The 19,494-nt window shown below is 35.2% G+C and overlaps 1 protein-coding gene across 8 annotated transcripts in view; it reads right to left on the bottom strand.

The window, feature by feature from the left end:
- Nucleotides 1-19,494, bottom strand: part of LOC123014944 (tyrosine-protein phosphatase Lar) — a 225,594-nt gene that overhangs the window by 120,005 nt on the left and 86,095 nt on the right. For all 8 annotated transcript variants that reach the window (XM_044414279.1, XM_044414284.1, XM_044414283.1 and 5 more), the window contains one exon: nt 18,132-18,187. The gene's annotated coding sequence lies outside the window, so the exon portion shown is untranslated. The remainder of the gene's footprint in view (nt 1-18,131; nt 18,188-19,494) is intronic.

A 19,494-nucleotide genomic window follows, 5' to 3' on the forward strand; every position in this document is an offset into this window, starting at 1 on the left:
AAATTAAGAAAAACCCATAAAATCAATTCAAAAATGTTTCTTAAATCAAATAAGTAAATTCATAGTCAATTAAAATTTTCAAAAACGTAAGCATTCATGTTGATACAAATCATTTTCTTAGATACAGGGTGTTTCATATAATTTTACGAGGCCTGCGCCTGTAAGATGCAATCAATAATACATATTCCGATACGAACTCGATTACAAATTTAGAAAAATTGGATAATCTTCTCTAGTTTGTTCACCCTTTTAAAAATTACAACATTTTTAGTTAGTGACTAAGATAGATAAACTAGAAGCATATTCATGCAGTCTCTTTATAAAACAAATGATAATTATTTCTGAAAAACTGTAGTTAATGACTATTAATGAAACAGTCATTATTACACAACTACTGTCGTGGGTTTCCAAAAATTAAATAATTAAATGTGTATTTTTTGTATCTAGTGTTTTGCGAATTTTGCGTGCGTACATTAGACGCAAGCCTTGTAAACTTGTGTGAAACACCCTGTATTTGCCATCAAACGTCAAAAACAGGACATTTGATCCCCCAGTAAGCAAAATATAAATTTGCATTTTAGCTGCCGGTATCATAATAATGTGTAGAGAGGAGCCATATAACAAGGTAGGTAGGTACGTTTTATTCTGATAAAATCAAAATATGATCGAGAAAATTTCTCTTCTAAAATGCTACAAAATATTTCTTTCCAATATAAAATGATAAAGAAAAAACAAAATCACAGCCTTTTCTAAAGGATAAATTTAACAACTGACTTGTTGACATTTTTATTATCAATTAAAAACAAAATATTATGTACATACAAACAAATGTAGAAATAAAGTAAACAGACTATTGTATAACCCTAAAACAAACAGCAAAATTGAAATAAATATAATCACCATAGTTCTGTAACATAAAAATTGACCATAAATTTCTATAAATGTTTTATACTTATATTTTGTTTGAATTTAATTTGAGATTTACATTTAGAAATTTCAGCATATTAAAGCCAAAACTATGTCACTTCACACCAATTGAAAACCTAATAAAAAGCATCAAAACAACTCATTAAATCTTTATGACAATTTGATACTTCTTGTGACCAAGCGCTTGTTTCTACCACTCATCCCACAACACTGTTGAATGATAAAAACGTCCCTTCTAAGAACTATAAGCAAACATAATGAGATCGCATCTGCTACACAAAAGACGGATGACAATGTCATATTGTGTTATTTTTTGGTACCAAGATGCATAGACAATCTTTGGCACATAAACTCCGTTTTCACGGCATTCACCAGTAACATGGAGAAACGAAGTTATGAAGTGAGTCCGGGCGCACCGGAATATTGTTATTTTTGCGCTCGTTGCGGGTTCGTTTTATCGTCATTTGCAAAGAAGGAAGTGGCAGTGCAAGGCGTCCGTATCGCGACGATGGAACCTTTTTAAGTCGCGCTGCCATAAACAATTTCTTTAGAGGTACTTTATCATTTTATTAGGTAATTTCCAAGCATATAAAGTAATATCCACGGGAGTTTATAAAAAATGCCTAAGACGAGCTTGTCTAAATCCTTGGCAAATATAAAACCGAATAAATCTGAACACAAGCGTGCACATACACGAGAAGAGTGAGAAAAAAGTAAAAAGGATCTTCTAGCTCGGCTGGCAAAACACATTATAAAGGTTTATATGAAAAGACATTACGGCGAGAAGAAGGCGTATTCCTGCGAGCATTCTTCAACGACATCCATCTTGATGGTTTGAAAGACAGCGGGGACAGAACAACGCTTCGCATAACGCATTATTGACACGCCACACATACACACATCCGCCCGATGTATACATACACACGTTCTTTGATGGAAATTGTATCTCTGACAAACATATTGAATTTAAGACTACAGAAGCAAAATTTCATCAACGTCAGGTGCTTTGCATGAGGACGTCTTCACAAAACGTGAAAGAACGCCGAAATGATGTCAAATTAGGGACGACCTCGTACTCGAGAAGATGCGATGTCTCTTGATTCGTTCCTGAATCTTATCGCAAAATTAATTTTTCCGGTAGTAATGTGAGGAAAGTGAGCTCAGTTCGCTCTTTAAATTTCGAGCTTAGGAATATCAGACCAACCTGCGACAAGGTGAACGAGATTCCGAGCCTCGAAAGACTCACGCCAATTACGAAAACAATTTGAAAAAGGAATTGTAATTCGGTCGGATCTCGCTCGGATTCTACAAGACTGTTACGGCGTATTAAAAATCGCGATCGCTCTAATACAATTTAACATTCCGACCTACACAGTTCGTGAGCCGTTTCATGACTAAAACGAGCCGTGCCACGTTCAAGATATTTGATCGCACCAAAAAGTATAAAAATAAAATTAATGAACGTGTAACAAACAATAAGCCTTTTTCTAAGAATCGTAATAACAACTAGATTTTTTTTAAATGCAGGTAAATGCAAATACTTCAGGTCCTAAAGTGGTACAAAAAGTAGTAAACAGAACAGTTTTTAAGATTGTCATGTGTCCTTTAAATTAATAAATAAAGCTTTGTGTACCTTGACAAGTACCAGTCAATTTACCGATACTCTACACACAACAACTAACCCTCGAGCTATATTAACCATTCCACCAATCTCAAAGCAACACTGTAATAATTAATTACATTTTCAAACATGTTTATTAAAGTCCACACAGTGATTGACACATATTTTTGTTATGTTTGACTGATTCAATTACGATTCTGATGTACTTTTCCCCAACATCAAAAGATCGAATCGATAGACTCCATCCAAAAGTTATTATATTGTTAAAGGGACGTATTAAAAACGAAATTGGAAGTGGCATTACGTCGACACGAACTAGGTAATGCATGTAAGTGTTTTGTAAGTGGCAGCCTAGATCCGACCACCATACTAAGCAGTCCCGTAATGGCAAGGGCGCCATCTGGCACAAGCCAAAGGTTAAGTGACGTTGCTCTACGACGTCGTTCCTCTAAATGCACTCCCCGCTTAATAATCCACCAAACATATCAAAGATTTTAAAAGAGACTCCTCGACCGACTTTTCCTTTCGTTCGTAACAGTTTTACGTTTTCTGGACTAGAAATGAGCGTCAAAGGTGACGATACGTGTCGGCTCATTGTAATGCAATCAGTCGGAGTGTGCTTTAAGCGCTCCTTTTAACTGAGAACCCATCGAGCTCTATCAAATATTTAAGCGACGGCCATGAAGAAAGATTCCGGCGTTTCGTTCCCCTACAGCCGCCCCCCGTCAGAATTAATCTGGAAGATAGTAGCGGGCAAGGCCATAATTCAGCGGCGAACGTTTAGAAGCGATTGAAACGTTCGAGGAACACTAATGTGTTCGAAGAGAGAGCAAAAGCTTTAAGTGGATGGGCGGTCCGAGGCGAAACGGCCAAGAAGTCTACGGTCACTGCTTTCGAATAAATGTCGACAAGTTGGAAGTTTGAGTTCTGATAGACAAACATTGATCCGTGCCGCCATCAGCCTCGCTATTTGTAAAACAAGATGCAAATACATCGTGGAGACTGAGGCGCGGTACCAGAATCAACATTAATTTAACTTGGATGTAAATACTTTTACAAATGGAAACTGAGGTCGGGTCAACATAAATCAGAGGGTTCCTGATATGGGTCTTTCATTGATGTCAAATCTAAGAGACTCCTTTCTACATGAAGTTCATGAACTGAGGAATGAAAGAATTACCGTCTACAAAGTAACATCTTCAGCTCTTGGCACGTATAAACCAAAACCGCAACGGCGCTTCATCACTCGGTGTAATATCAGCTATAATCAGAACAAATCCACCTGTCTGGCCGGTAAACTCAGTAATAACCCATTCGTGAAATTTTTAATAAAGAAAAACTGCCTGTAAAACTTTTAATAAAGCAGAAAAGAAAATAAACGTTTCACCTAGATATATGAAAAAATAATGCCTTCTCCATCTACGCGCAACTTCCATTCTCATCGACATAACCGTTTAGTGTTTTACACTACTTATCGCATCCGGCGCATCCACCATTAATGCGGATAATGTCGACATATTCATTTTTTCTTTGTACAAAATGTTGCAATTACTTTTTCGCCGCTTTATGCAATATGCGTTGGAGAAAATGTGTTTCTGGGAACAGATTAGTGTTTTATGTGTTGTGAAAGCCTCTGTTCCTAATACGGCTTTTAGTGCACTAACCACTGTTACATGGAGTCGTAAAACTCCCGGTGTGTGCACCGAGCGGAACCGCGAATCGCTCGCTATGGCGTCGCTATTAATGGTATGTTTTACTTTTTTGCTGTTAATGAAAATGGAAAAAGAAATGAATAACGTGGTTTGCATCTTTTCCACTTTGCTACCGAATAAGATTCTAAGGTAACTCAAACTCGATCACAAATAACATAATTAAATTACTTTTAAAAACAAAGTTTTTTTTCTTCAGAGCGTGGATACATCGGCAAGGTAAGTCGAAGGAAAAAGTTGTATTGTATCGATCGATTGCTGAAAACCAGATTTAATTACATGCCGCAAAATCAATCGAATTAGAGAAGTTTGGGCACAAATTATTAAACAACAACTCTTGTTATGGCTGATGCTACAAAATTAACGCAGTAATTGATTTAAAATCTACAGGGAGACAACCTCGCACACAAAAGAATTAAAATGTGTTGTTCGATAATAACGGGTGAAATCAAAATAAGTAACTCTTTGATATAAAAAAAATACAATTCTGAATTTAAAATATTCCATTTTAATTTTATTAATGAATTAATATCTATTTATGTACAAAGTAAGCAAAATAGAGTTTTAAGGGACGAATCGTAATTAATGACAAGGCGACGTAGGAGCCGAGTTTTTAATAAGAGTAGTCACCTAAAACCTTTTGCGTACGTGGTGCATACAAGATTTTTTTGTTAAAGCTCCCAAAACTCGAATTCACACCTCTTACTAGTTAAAAAAAATTCGTTACCATAGTAACCAATTTTATTTTTTAGTCCACAAAAACTGTTTTTGGGGACTGAGTACCTAAAATAACCGTTTTGAGTCCGGAAAAGACTCATTTTAGGGACTCTAATGCTGTTTTCGGGAGCGTTTACAAAAAAATTTTTAAAGTTCATTCAAAATTCACGCATGCCACTGAGATAAAATCGTGGAAATAAACAAAAGCTGATTCTCAACAAAAAATCTTTGTAATCGTCGCTTACTAATAATAAGGTCAGTGTGTTGGCGTTTTCTATGCGGGGTTGTGTCTGTAGTTGGTACTGTGCTTTGTGTAGCTAAAATCGCGTTATTACTAGAAGATTTTCCCCGAAGTGTAACTTATTGCACGTAGTTGGTGCAAAAATGTGGTGAAGTGCCAAATTTCCTGAATAGCATGTGGTGCACTGACGAAGCAATTTAACACACATATGGAGCAACGAAAATTCTTTGTATTTCTAAAAACTTCTACTTTATCAATCAAAATAGAGTAGTACACAATACTTCAATCAGACATTTTTTGCATCGGTTTTAATATTTTTAATTAGGTACTACGTAAACACAAATTAATAAACAAATTGTTTCAACACAGTAAACAATAGTATAAAACATATTACATACCGAAGTGGGAAATGCTACATTAGGCAAAATTCGACGAGTTGATGACCAAGGCGTAAAGCAACGACCACCAAAGTTTGTGTATGTACTATTTTATTCAAAACCGATAAAGTATTTATCAAATTTTGATACAAATGACATATAACAGTTCAGTTTGGGAAGAGGTCACTTCCTTATCAGTTTTCGGATTGGAAAGTGTCAATTTCCCAACCTAAACTGTCATCCTACATATCAACTGATAAAGAAGTGACCACTTCCCAACCTGAATCTAATATTTCATATCAATTGTTAACTGAAGTTGAAATATCATACTTTCCAAATTTTTGCATGCATACAACTTAGATGCTTTTTATCAACGAATCATTTCATTTTGAGTAAAAAAGACCCATTATATGCATTCAAACTGTCACGGGCCTAAGCTCGTGACTTCATCTTATGAGAGACATCTCTCGTAGTACTCCGCAAATAATGACGAGGTGAGGGCAAAGGTCACTATTCGGGTCACTCGCACAACCGCCGCGAAGAGTTACCACCAAAGGATTTCTCAATCAACTAACAACTAACTCCCCCCTCGTAATCCGCCTTCTTTTATTGAGCTTCGATAAGCTGACTTTACCAAAATTATGACCCCTCGCTCCAGTTCGGAACTTAGGAATTCAAATGTTAGCAAAACCAACCTTTCGAAACACAACTCGTTACGGAATACCAGGAAGTTGACCCCCTTTGTGACAAAACTTTCTAGCTTACACAAAAAAGTTCATAAATTAATGAGATTATAAAAATCTCACTCCCGGCATGTATATGAAAATTGCAGAAAAGTCCAGAAGCTGTGATAAAAACAGTGCAAAGTTGCGGTTCATTTGTCTGTTAAAAATCTCATCGCTAATAAAATGCAACTTTTTGTATAAAAGGTGTATGTCTCTGGCGATGACAGCCACAATAATTACATTTAAGCAACTTTACAGTTAATCCGTTAAACCGTGACGTTCTCTTCCCAAGAGTGAAGCCAATTATGTGAGAAAAGTTGTTTCGGAAAAGTTACCAGAACACAACGAGAGTAAATACTATGAATTAGAATGCATTAAAGTTCCATAAAGTTGGCGACACACTAAAATGCAGATTAGGAACGTTAATTCGCCTCCCGGCCTCGTCCCTTGTATAATACCACCTCGTTTCCTTATTAGTATTCAAGGGTCGTATCGCTTGTTTACTTTCGATCTCGCTTGTTCGCGTCCCAGTTCCGGTGGCAGTGCGTACGCAATCTCAAACAAATCGCACCAACAACAATATCCTTGTCTCTAATGCCGTATAAAAGAGCATCAATCGCATATCGGTTTTCAATATCTCATTTGATATTCGACTAGGGTTTGTTCTTTATGCAAATTTATGTGAGAGACATAGCGAATAAACCGAAATGACACGGTTACCACAAAATCATACTTAGTTTCTTTTGAAAACATCTCGAAGTGTTGGTCAAATTCTGATCTTTGTAACAATAGAGGACGCAAACAAAGAATTTTTAAGACCAGGGATGCAGTGGAAAGGAGCAGATGGTTTCGAGCTAACATCATTGTTTTCGTGTCCCAAGGAAACACTTTGCACTTTCCACTTTCCTACTCGGCGATAAGAAACTAATTCAAAAGACTGCAGCTGTATTATGCCCCACCAAAAATATTACTCATGGCTGTATCAATCCCATGCACCAAAACAAGATAAGGTCTCTTATAAAGAGTTTATACTTTTTAAATACAAAGTGTAACAAATATTCCCATTTTCGCCATAAACATGATGTTTCAAAATTCATTTAAAGGTTGAATAGTTTCCAATTAAAACCTTCCAATATCGGTTTCAGAATAACAACATAGTTGCCTGTTTTTGTTGTCGTTGTTCCACTATTAGAATTCTAGGATAAGTTTAGGTATTCAAGGCCCGCGTAAATACGTTGGGCGGCCCATTGTGGAGCAAACAATGGTCAGTATGTCGACACTGACCGCAAGATTAAATAATAGTAGTGGTTTTACATTCGTACAACCCCTATTCAGAAAAGTTGAACTTGCTGCAGCTTTTAATCCCAAGCGAATTCAATTGATTTTAATCAAAGAAAAAACATATCACTTACCATCAGCGAGTCGTTAAATCTTCCAAGAGGATTACCAATTCTCTATCTTTCAAACTAATAATTAAAGAGTTTCATATAAGTCAATAACTAAGTTGGTACTAAATTAGTTTCATATTAAACTTATGAAATAAGTGGCTCAATACTCATGTTCAGATCAATATCAATTTCATTTTGGCAAGAGCTCTTCCTGCAACTTCCTCTATGTTGGACTCGGACGGCTCACATGAAACAGTTAGTTACTAACTAATTTGTTGTTCACGTCGATTTGAAAAGCATCCAATTTCAATAGAATAAAAGCTTAATAAATCCCTAGCCATACGACAAAAAAAGTAAGCACGAACATGTAAAATTATACCCAGTGAATAAAAAGTATGAAACCAGCTTTTTTGCATAAACTACTTACTTTACAAAAAAAATTAATTAGTTCAGTTTAAAGTACCTACTATAAAATATAATCGTTTTTCAAGAATAAAATTTTTAATTTTTTTTTGTTTTCGAGTTTAGCAAAAAAAAAATTAAGGATAATAACCCATCATAATATTTTTTTTAATTACAAATTTTAATTACAGCAAATAAGAGCGCATAAGCATAAAAACATGAGAACTTTTTAATCGTGAAAGCATTGTTTTTTTAAATTTTCTCAAAAAATCGAAAATTCTAAAATTGAACCAAATGACGTTTTTACAATTCTAATGGTCTTAGAGGCTCAGAAAAGTGCATAAAACATTATTAAAACCAATTTAAAAAAACGATTTTCTTTAGTTTTTCAAGGACAAGTAACACCCACGTAAAAATTGTAAAAATGATCAATTAACTTTTTGGCGTAAAAACGCTTAACATGACGTAAAATGACACGCTAAACACAATGCAACAAGTTAAAATGCTCTACGATCAATAGTTTTTAGGATATTGAATAATACATGTATTATGTGGATATAAACACAGACCCTATCCGGTTGTAGCCAAAGAATCTAATTTTTTTGAATCTCATCAATAATTGATACCATATTAACCGAGAAATTAGCCTGTTCAAACCGTTCTGACCTATGATGACCTATAGTTTTCGAGTTATGAGCTTCTTTTATTAGTCATTAGTAGTACTATACCTGCTTCTTTATGACACTATGACGCATATAACGATCCTTGTTTTTCAATTGAGTATCTAAATGAAGCAGTTTGTAACGTTGAAAAAATTAAACATTTTCGTCAAAAACAAATTTTCAGTTAGTGTTTTACTAATGGTAATATCAGATTCCTGGAAAGCAGTCATTAACGTGACATAATAAAACTTCAGATTAAAATTATTCCTGACGCAAACACAGTAAAAAGGTAGCGTTTAAAACGACCGTAAAATGATACATACCTACTTGCTTTCCAACAGAAACAATGATAATTTTACGTTTATAATAAAGCTCGGGTGTAATAATCGAACAAAACGTTAACCACTTTCTGAGTCTTATCTCTAAATATTTGCCTCTTTCTGATTCAACAATTTTAATTAAGCATTCGACATAAAAGCGTAATCGGTAACAAACAGGTGGTGTTATTAGTGAAAACCTTATGATTTCGCCGTTTACTAAAAAGCCATAAACAATGCAGTAGCGTTATGAATTCCACTCACGCCGTCATCTCTTGTAGGAAACTTTTTATATTTCAATATTCTAATTTAGTCGAAGTAGGGTGGCTCTTTTTTACGTAGGAAAGAGCAATGCATCACGTCGGATACTTTTTAATAACCGTATCCCGTTGAATTATGGCGATGCAGATACACCTTCTGCCCCCGTAATTCAGTGACGTGTATCCGTTTGAAATATGCCCCAATCGACTAATGCATATATTCCGGGTGAGAGGACGACCGGAATTCGCGTGCTCCCGTCGATAACACGCACCAGAGGAACGCTGGTCCAGAACGCGGCAGCGGTTTATTACCTGGCCACAAAAGGACGCAGGATTTGCGCTGATAAGCCCCGATTTAATTTTGCGGCGATCCCGACCGGACGTCAACGCTTGATCTTGTTTTACATTGTTGTTTCGTTCGGCCGTTCTCCGGTCTAATGTTTATGTATGGTGCAATGGCGGCAACTGTTATTGGTTTTGGTTGAAAGAGCAACGCGACCGTTTTCATTAATCTACTGCGCGATATCTGACGTGATCCAAACCGAATCACGCCCAGATTCATTTATATCATACTGCCGAAACGGCTCAACGGCCTCCGTCCGGATAGGTTTTAAACAGATTCGATGCCATTCACGACCGATTTATGAAAGATGGGACCGATAGCGAGCTGAAAGACAAGCCAATATTGCACCAACAATATCCGCTTTACCCGTTTTTTCAGCCGTTGCTTTATTTTCATATTGCTGTGATACGAGATTAGTGCATGAACACCAATACGTAACACCAACACGCCAGATCGGTCGCAGCTATAATTATTTCTATTGAACGATATCACTACCCAACAAATTTTATTTTTTTTAATGTGGTTGATCTATTGACACGTGTATCAGGGTACATTAACATCCCTAATTACGAATTTGATAAGAAAAATTCTCCATCACGTACAGATTTTAAGTTACAGGAATAGTATATTAAAGTATAAGTTGCAGAAGGTATCTCTTCAAGCACAAATGCGAAATTCCGAAACGAGCCTCGTAGCGGCGAGTTGAGGAACAAATGAGTGTTTGAAGAACCTTCTGCAGCAAGTGCTTTATACTATTTTTTCTATTTTGTCGCTTTATATCATTTTATAAATTATAAAACGAAAAATTTTTTTTTCTAGACAATTTTGCGACGGTTGGCGACATTTACGTATGTGGAATAATTTTAGGCGGCTGTAAAAAATAAAAATAATTCATATTTTTACATTTGAAAATGAATTGTGAAGAAAGTCCGTCACTAAAATTAAATTACCGCGAACGACTTATTCCAGCACTCAAATAACGTCATTTGGGTGCTGGAATAGACTTATTCTAACACCGAAATAGAAAAAATAGTTTTCTCAAATTTTATCGTAAAAATTGTTCATCTCAAATAGAAATTAATTAAATAGACGACGAAAGAAATTAATTTATTCACTAAACAAGAACAATGTTGAAAGATGTATAAGATTCTAACATAAATCTGTTGTAGATGAGTTTTTTTGCAAAAGCTGACTTTCTTTTGTAGGGTGTTTTAACTTCCCTTATCAGGAACCAGCAGTAATCCCCCATCAGAACAGGATCCCATCTCCCTTGGTACCTCTTTTCCATCGTCAATATGTCCTGGTGGAACCTTTCCCCTTGCTCGTCACTAGCGGCACCCAAATTTGGGGGAAAAATTTTTAATCAGAATGGAGAAAATGAATTTTAAGTGTTTCGTTTTTTGGCGATTTTGTCGAACACACTTACATATGATATCTTAAAATGCGTAACTTTAAAATCTGACGTGCTATAGAATTTTCTTTATTATTTTTGAGTTTAGCACATAGAATTGAACAAAAAATAACTGTTTTCTTCTCAGTCACAAAATGCTTGTTGGCTAGTGTATTTTTAGTCTCGGCGCCTCCACCATTTTCTACTTACACACAAATTAAAAATATTAATTAAATAACAACGTCCTTAATGTTCAACTTGTAATTTGCTACTAAAATTCAATACACAACAAAGTTTAATTTTATGCTCAACTTTTGCAAATATACAAAAGAGAATAATTACAAAACTCGAACACCCAACTCAACTCTCATTCATCAAATAAGTTTCGTATATGTATTTGCATAACTTTTTTTAAAAAACGTACATATTTATACATTTAGCACATACAGTATAAAGTAAGTAAACGTCAATCTCTAGAGAGAAATAAAATTATCTTGATTTGATCCATTATTATTTCTCCCTCCAACCCTACAAGAAAATTTATTTGAAGAAAGTAAATAAATTTTTACAAAACGAAATAAAGAACGGACGCTGACTTTGTATTCGTGTAGTAAAATTATTAATCATTTAAGCGGATATCTTCCCGTATAAGAATAGAACGATCCTACACCGCTTATCCTGTAGAAGGAAGCCTTTCATAATATAAACCCGACTGTTCCGAATCCATACTAAAACAGTCGATCGTGTTAATGGTGCATGGACCGAGAGCACGGTAAGGGACACGTTTCCCGTGTCATTAATCGTCCAACCCCCAATAGTTGTCGATGCACTATGTTGATGATCATTAATAGTTTTAATTGTCGCAATATTTCTCGTTGCGACAGCGCCCTCCGATATCGCGCGAATGGAACGCGACATTTGATATATGGCTCCGGGTGTTTGCACCGGCGTTCAACAGTTGGAAGCTGGTGTATAAACGATAGGAGACGCTTTGACAAATGCACTCCTCCGAATTGATTGGCGAACTAATTGTGCGCACCGACACCTGAGCCGGTTTTTATTTTTGGAAATGTAAACTCGCTCGATCGCAACAACTCGACGACGACGCTTCGTATCACTTTACTCTAGATTTGATCGTTTAATCTGTGAACACTTTATTCCGCCGTTTCATTTTCCTCGGCGTAATCCCTCGCTCGCTACGTCATCTTTCATCCCCATTGTTCTTGACGTTCGATGCTTATATTACGAATTCGGCCCATTGTTCGACGGCAATTACGCAGGTGCCGGCAATCTGATTAGTAGACGCGAGAATTGTTAATACACCTTCTTGGTGAGATGCGCGCGCTATCATTTCACGGCTGCCAACTTAATCGGATTTCTCTATGCGACGATCAATCAACTGGATTGTGCTACGCTCACACACCTTCCAGCCGAAAAACACATTAGCATTTATTAAGACATTCGTCAAAAATAGAAGCCAGAAGAAGCTTTTCCTCACGCACTTTGCCTTGCTGTTACGATTCGATATCCAGAAATAACGGCGGTATTCTTCACTTCATATTCCAGTTGAATGACGTTATGACGTCGAAGAGATTGGATTCTGCTACGAAATGGCCACGAGGGCAGAATATAATTTGACATTATTGCAAAATCATCTTGCATGATGTCTCGTTATAGAACGTGCGACCAATAAGAGCAACTGCTCTTGTTAGTGTTTGCTAGCTTCGCATATTGTGTGTATCGAAATATAAAAACATATTTTTTAAAATTCAACATTTTATGCTTTATTCTCAAAGAAAAACCTTTTCCTTGTTAAAATACTCAATTGTGTTATGTCTCCGTCAAGAATATTTCTAATAAAAATTTGTCATTAACTAGATACGTTAGCGATTTGTTTATCTACGAGAATTCCAGTAAAGCTTCTAATTTTTAAAAAGGATAATATGCAAATCCCGGAATAATCCGATCAACAGTAATGGTTTCCATTTCGATTCCTACAAAGTAAATAAAAATGTCAAGCTTTTTGATTTCGTAAAAGATTTATTAAAATCGAATACCGTCAACGCGTATCTAGTTCTGTAATCAGTCAAAATAATATTAAAAACTTTATATCTCGTTTTTTTACTGGAAATCGACCAACCGTCTTTAGCTTTAATCATCCTTAATTTTTAGTTGTTCCCCTTTTTACCTTTGAAGATTAATTTAAAAGCTGGTATACATACTAATGAATTTGTTTCTTTCGAAACTTTCCTTCAAATGATTTCGTACAGAAAAACTTGGTCCATCAACAAAAGTCAAGTGAAAAACAACAATAAACAAAATAATACCTACATAAAAAAATAACTTCCCCCTCCTTTTAATTGCACGAGTATAAACATGTATAAAACATTTTAAACTCACATGCGAGTAGAAGTGTCTACTCAACAGAAAGTCCATTTATATTAAATTAGAAATCGATTTCATATTAATAAAAAAAAACAAGTTTCTCAAATACAAAGTCATTATGCTAACACCAGTGATAAAAATAAATTCATCATTAACCATTATGATACAAAAACAAAAAATTTTCATCAAAATACAACTTCATAATATAGCCCCCAAATACGCTCAAAGCGATAATAATTTCGAATGTTTTCAACAATGTTAAATGTACGTTATTTTAACAAATGAATTTCCATTAAAATAATTAAAATAACCATAAAATAAAAATAGGAATACTAAAAACAGAAAGCAATTCTTTATAACTTCATTTCATTCATCGAGAGTTACTTAAACTAAATTATTCAAACTTCATTGAGTAAAATGATTTTTTTGAAGCACAAGTTAGAACGTTGTCATTTATTTCACAATTTAACGTGAAACCGCGAAACGTTTAAGTTGAGCGTTTGTAATGAATTCGTGTGACAAAAGAACTAAAAAACGCCTGATGAAAAATTCATATTAGTGTACGTTTAGCTTCTTAAATAAAGTGCACACACATAAAACGATCCGAACTCGTCAAAGCAAAACCTGGGAATGGAATATTTTCGACATAGAAAAACAATCCAAGAATATGTAGGCTGAACAAGACTGTAATTCTGAAACGTATATGTAATACAAAACACTAATAGGATTTCAGAAATGAGCTTTGTACGGATCCACTAAAGAAGCGACGTCAAACACAATAATAATCCCGAAAAGGATGGAGGTGCCCTTATATCTCTTGACAATTTCCTACAAGATAATGACAAAACTATGAAGCACTTAAAATCGAAAAACGACAACATCATTAAACTACTCTACTTAATTAAATAAAAAAGCATAAACGTTCAAAATTGAGAGAGAGAGAGAGAAAGACAGTGACAAAGAGGAAAAGCGGAGAAGACAATACTAACTAAACTAATCTAGCAAGGAGCATTAATTAATTGGATTGATTCACTTAAAACGGTCGCTAATGAAATTGAAAGACGCAAACCTTTAGGTGGGCAATTAATCAGACGTTTAAACGACGAATCGGTAAAGAAATAATTACCGAAAGAGTCGCATTTCCAAACTGTCGCCCACCATAGCTAATTAATAAATTATCATTTAGAAAGTCACAAAACGTCCACCAAATTATACATAATAAACACACAGAGGGAATGCTCTGTGATGTGATGGTTAAAAGCTTTTTCCACCGGCACTAACTAATTAGTGACTAAAAGCCAGGATTATGTCCAGAGGGTTGTACAAAATTTCAAGCCGGAAAAAGAAAGACAACCGATTACTCATATAAAAGAGTTTTTTGTGTTGACTAAATCGAATGATTAATCCACTGAATAAAAATACAACAAACAGCTTTTAAAAAACGTAAACTCTCAATAAACAATTCAAAACATTTAATGGAAAAAATATTCTCCACCTAGCCCAAAAAAAATAAACTCTGTTGATTAAACATGTCCTCGCTACCCTAAACAGATCGTGTTTTAACAAAGTCAACAAAATTATAACTCGCATTATAACTTCTCGTCAGAAAACTTCTTCAACAATTTTTAGAATTACGAAATTTACGCTTTTTTAGGGTATCTACCAAGTAATCCAATAGTCACAGATCAATGGTCTACCAGCAATAGAATAAAATTTCCTGAGTAAAAAAAATAATGACAATTGGTTAAGTTGTACATGCTGACACTTCTTAATTTTTATTTACTAGTATTTTTATGAACTTAAGTTATCAAAAATAAAACATTTAAAAATTTGAAAATCAAAAAACTAAGTAATGACAACACAACATGAAAGTCTAGCAGTAACTCACAAAACGAATTACTATACTGTTAAACAAAAAATAAATAAAGACATAAATAAAAAGAGGCTTCTTTTTTCTCAAAAGTCAATAAAAAAACAACTTCTACGTACGTCTAGACCTTAAAGGCCATTGTATGCCCGCATTTACAAAACTTTAAAAACATTATGGTTCCAAAATAAATTAAAATACATATTTAATATCTTACGCTACAATAGGAACAGAACATAAAAACAACATATTGAGATAAACATATTTATTGTTATGGTATAGTAGACAAAATGCAGAAAACATAAACTTTTATTTGGAATGATCCTGATTTATGATTTTATCAAAAGATTAAATTAACTAACGGCTAGTCGTAGATGTTCATAAGTTTTCATCCATTATAAGTGATTTAATTTTGCTCCCTTTCTTTGCTTAAAAGAAATATGATGGAGTTTTTACATAAGAGCGGACCGAATTCAACACAGTCGCGCGCCGGATGTGTATCGCAGGTCGGTTGTCGCCTACCCCTGCTGATTATGAACACCTATCTCAATTTAAGACAATTAAGTGTGACGCCTTCTTATATAATTTCTGTTTAAAGTTCGTTTATTTTCCAAAATTCACCTTGTAAGTTAGCTAAAAACCAATTCGTTTTGTATATTTTTCTTAATCTAACTGGTAATTCGTTTCTTGTTTATTGCTACAACGAAGGAAAGAAATATGACTAAAGTTTTACAGTGAATACGTTTTGATATCTTAAAATATTAATACAGAATATATCGCACCCACTACACCTAAAATTTACTTCTTTATAAATTACAACGAACCATAAAACAAAAGAGAAATACTGAAGTTGTCAACTGTTTCATAACGTTGTAGCAGTTATTGAATGTCGCAATATGGCGCCCCTAAAGACTCACAAAAACTTATATTTGACATTTAATTAAAAATTAGCCAACTGTCGCAAACTTCATTATACAAAACGATAACAAAAATTAACGTTTCTCATTAACATCTAATACTCTTTCAATCATTAAAATGTCTTCCATTATAATATCCACCACTAAAAAACCTCATCAACATATGCATAAGCTTGTCGTCCGATAAAAAAAAGACACCACAAATCAACCGCCGCAATATCGATTACCTACACTTAAACTAAAAATGTCCAGAATATCGCATTATCCGCCATCTACCAACCCTACACAAAATAAAAACGTCCAGCGCCATCTACGAAGAGACTTCCTTTAACATATTCTCCAGTGCCATCTACTACGACTGGTAAAATACTCTCCTCATTGATTCCACCAGAATCCTTTTTAGCAGGGATCACAACCTCAATACTACAGACTCATATACTTGCCTCCATCCAGCTCAACGTTATACTAAAACAAATTCTCTAGATGGCGCTGTTTTGAAACAGACTACCGCGCTCAATAATTCAAACCGCTTTAACGCCTAAATGCTCCATAATTGTAATACGCTTCCTGTTTTCGATAATTGTTGCCCAAATTTTTAGTGATATACTATTTTCATAACAAACTAAAACGACACACGTCTTGAACTTTATTTACGACTGCTTTTAACGAGCAAAATCAATTTCTCTGTAATGTCAAATACAGACACTCGACCAATATCGATTTTTATTGTGTGTCAGTAAAAAATAGACGAGTTTTCTCTACGCTGATTGCATACTATTGAAATGCTAATGAACCGATACGGCTGTACCAGATGGAAAATAATTAAGGCCATTTCCCATCGTTCGATTTGATGACGAATCGAATCACTTCGTCTGGCGTATTATTTCCACTTACGTTATTGGCTTGCTTAGCACATTAATGAATAAAGATGCACAGTATATTTATTGCTTTTCTCAAGAAAGACAAAATAAATTAGTCGTGTTATGTAAATAACAAACTAGGTGCGGAAAAAGTATAAAACAAAGCATTTTCTACTTACATTATTTTAACTTTCTAGAAAAAAACTGTGTTGCTATTACAAAACGATGATTGATATGTACGTTTTTCTAAATCTTTTTTTTGTCTTTAAATTTTGTACTTGATAATTTGAAATTATTATTGAAATTGAAATTGATTATTTGAAAATTACTCTGCAAGCAGAAAACAAAGACTTCTTAAATCGATACAAGAGTTCTAATAGCACAACCCTTACTGTCAAAAGACTTTCTTTAAAATTTAAAATTAAAATAACTTTGTTATTAGAAAAAAAATAACAAACTAGAAAACAATACAAAATTGTGAAAACTTACTATTGTAAGTCTTACTAAGAATACACTTTTTCTAAAAATGTACCTTTTAGTGAGAAAATTGCTTGGTTCCAAACTTTCTCGACACCCGCGACAATGCGAACCATTGTATTCTTTCATCACATGCAACCTGACAGCTTAATTATCCTATCCTTTAAACAAACTTATCTGAGCAAATCCACCTACAAATCCGACCAAAAAATTTAAATTCAAGTTTTCACACACCAAAAAACGTTTTCGCCAAAACTAAACTACTTGTAAAGTTTAATTCGAATAATTTATAACAAATGAGTTTCAATGTAAAAAATATCCTAGACGTCGGGTCATGAAAGTGCAAGTATCAAATCTCGAATCTCCTGCAGTCTCAGTGCTCGCTTACTCCAAATCCTCGTCTCTAAAGAGCATCAATTCCGTAAGGTTCAAACGTCAAAAGCCGACGTTAATCATAGCCGTCAATGTACGAAACGCGATCAATTCGGTTCCGAAATGTATGTGCATGATATGCGCTGAACCAAATTGAATGTATGTTGTACTCACCGTTGGGACAGCAGCAGTGGTGGCGGACGCCGCGTTCGAACACGCCTCCGCGACACCTGCAATTAATCAAACGTCAAGCTTTATGAATATACAACGAAAAGGGGGTGAATGTACAGTATTCATGATGGCCGAGAGGCCGCCTCGACTTGCCCTTTCGCAAGAACCTTTTCGCACCTCGTAAAAATGCCGTGGAGGCTAATCAAACACGATGAATCATTAATGAGAATGCCGGCGTCGTTCTGGTCCGCCGACGCAAACCGACATAAACTGACAGCCTAATTTCGCACGGTGTCTGCTCAAAATTGAACACTGATCCCCAACTGAACCATCGTCAATATTGCCTCAAATACCAGATACATAATTAGTGAAAGTCCCTAATTATGCATCTACTCAGTCTATAGCAATCAATACTGAATCTCGTATTCCGTGGTCTCAACCCCCAGGGCACCACTTCAGCACCCATATTATCCTCTGGACATTGGATGCAATAATAACAGTTGACGGCTGTGGCAAAATAAAACCGCTCAAAAAATTTCACTCCTGCAATTTCGAGGAAACACATCATAAAAGCAAAAACCCTTCTCCCAGTTGGACCATTAGCACGAAAACGCGACAATATTCCTATCTTTATTATAAATTTTTATTACCAGGGATGTATGTTTTAGCGCTTTAATACGCAGTTTTTTTAATGTGTGTGGCAGGTTGTAAATGTAGCAATTAAGGCTTCGGTGGCGTCTGCAAAGTATAATTTTTATTTTTTTACATACGACAGGAGAATTACGAAGTACCGAGTCTGCTGTTAACCCATTATAAGTTGGCATGACGCGGCATCCAATTCGGAGTAAGCCACCCGAACAAGCGGTCTGAGCCGTGCGAAACCCACAGCTGACGCCCCGAGGAACCAGTGAATTTTATAGGCCATCCAGGATATAGGACATGACAGGCCGGTCGAATGGAATTTACACCGATGAGGAATTACACTCGATCTGAGGCAAATTTTTCACTGTATGCGTTTTTGCCTCTTCCGCCTTTATTATTGACAAAATTCCACAAACGAGGGTTCAAAGAATCACACAGAGATCGTAATTTTAAACTGATAGTGTGAATGCGCCTCTGGTGTGACAGATTTGTTGCTTTTATGGCCGACCAGCCCACTGGACATTGCATGGCTTGCATAACTGTGAGAAAAGAACAACAACACGTCGTTGACACGTAAACCCTAAACGTTTTATTGTTGACAGAAATAACGTCTTCAGAGGTGTACTAGCCTTTTGTTTTAATCAAAGTTTAAATAAATCAATTGGTCCTGTATAAAGCTATGAAATTTTATCCACAATATAAATCACAGCAACCGTGACAAATA

This window comes from Tribolium madens, unplaced genomic scaffold, assembly GCF_015345945.1.
Source record: "Tribolium madens isolate multiple individuals breed KSU strain unplaced genomic scaffold, Tmad_KSU_1.1 Scaffold_97;HRSCAF=244;Tcas5.2_LG3a, whole genome shotgun sequence".
Taxonomy (NCBI): Eukaryota; Metazoa; Arthropoda; class Insecta; order Coleoptera; family Tenebrionidae; genus Tribolium; species Tribolium madens.